Source organism: Octopus bimaculoides, chromosome 30, assembly GCF_001194135.2.
Source record: "Octopus bimaculoides isolate UCB-OBI-ISO-001 chromosome 30, ASM119413v2, whole genome shotgun sequence".
In the NCBI taxonomy this organism is placed as follows: Eukaryota; Metazoa; Mollusca; class Cephalopoda; order Octopoda; family Octopodidae; genus Octopus; species Octopus bimaculoides.
In genome coordinates, this window is record NC_069010.1 from 6,988,572 (window position 1) to 6,989,193 (window position 622).

Below are 622 nucleotides of genomic sequence, written 5' to 3' on the forward strand. Positions count from 1 at the left end.
CTCTCTCTCTCTCTCTCTCTCTCTCTCTCTCTCTCTCTCTCTCTCTCTCTCTCGTTCCTTCTGTATATAAATATATACACAAATATTATCTACGTCTATAAATAGCACTTTCGCTTTTTTACTCTCAAACTCACACTCACTCGCACACACTCGCACACACACACACACACACACATACACCCTCTCACTCAAGGATTCATTCACGCACGCTCTCATTCACATGCTGTCACTCCTCCACACACACACACACACACACACATACATGTACATGCACATGTCCACAAACGCATACACACTTACAAACACACACACATACACTCATGATCTGGCTGTTATGTACACACGCAAACATGCACACACAGACACATGCATATTCACAAACTCATGATCTAGTTTGGTTATGCACACACACACATATGCAAACACAAGCATACATGCACACACACACACACACACGATCTATCTCAGTTATGTACTCACACACACACACACACACTCATGATCTGTGTCAGTTATATACACATACACACATGTACACAAACACGTACACACACTCATGATCAATCTCAGTTATGTACACATACACACACGTACACACCCGCACATGCCCACACACACACAC